Source organism: Mastomys coucha, unplaced genomic scaffold, assembly GCF_008632895.1.
Source record: "Mastomys coucha isolate ucsf_1 unplaced genomic scaffold, UCSF_Mcou_1 pScaffold22, whole genome shotgun sequence".
Lineage (NCBI taxonomy): Eukaryota > Metazoa > Chordata > Mammalia > Rodentia > Muridae > Mastomys > Mastomys coucha.
In genome coordinates, this window is record NW_022196905.1 from 101,064,628 (window position 1) to 101,065,423 (window position 796).

Here is a 796-nt window from a genome sequence, read left to right on the forward strand (position 1 = left end):
GGTTGTGGAGAAAGAGGAACACTCCTTCATTGCTGGTGGGATTGCAAACTGATACAACCACTCTGGAAGTCAGTTTAGCGGTTCCTCAGGAAATTGGACATAGTACTACCAGAGGATCCAGCTATACCACTCCTGGGCATATCCCAGTACATGCTCCAACATGTAATAAGGACACATGTTCCACTGTTCATAGCAGCCTTATTTATAATAGCCAGAAGCTGGAAACAACACAGATGTCCCTCAGCAGAGGAATGGATACAGAAAATGCCATTTGTTTTTCATCCTTTGAGATCTCTCTCTGCTTAGTTCCATGCTCTATTTTTAATTGACTGTTTGTTTTCTTGATGTCCAGTTTTTTAATTCTTTATATATTTTGAATATTAGTCCTCTATTGGAAGTGCAGTAGGTAAAGATCTTTTCCTATTCTGTAGCCTGGCTGCTTTGCTCCAGTGATGTATCCTTTGTCATGCGGAAGCTTTTCAGTGTCATGGGGGTCCCACTAATTTGCTTGTGCTATCCCTGTCTTGTTCAGAAAGTCTTTTCCTGTGCCAATCAATTTAAGCCTATTCCCCACTTTCTCTTTTGTCAGACTCAGGGTATCTGACCTTCTTCTAAGGTTTTTGATCCATTTGGAGTTCAGTTTTGTTTGGGGTGATATTTGCATTCTTCTGTACAAAGCCATTTAGTTTGACCAGCACCCTTTGTTGAAGATGTTCTGTTTTTCCCAATATGTATTTCTGGCTTATTCATAAAAAAATCAGGTTTCAGCCGGGCGGAGGTGGCGCACGCCTTTAAT

General features: G+C 41.1%; 1 protein-coding gene across 10 annotated transcripts in view; it reads left to right on the forward strand.

The window, feature by feature from the left end:
* Ccdc18 (coiled-coil domain containing 18) overlaps positions 1–796 on the forward strand; it is a 120,667-nt gene that overhangs the window by 85,154 nt on the left and 34,717 nt on the right. The gene's annotated exons all lie outside the window — the stretch shown is intronic.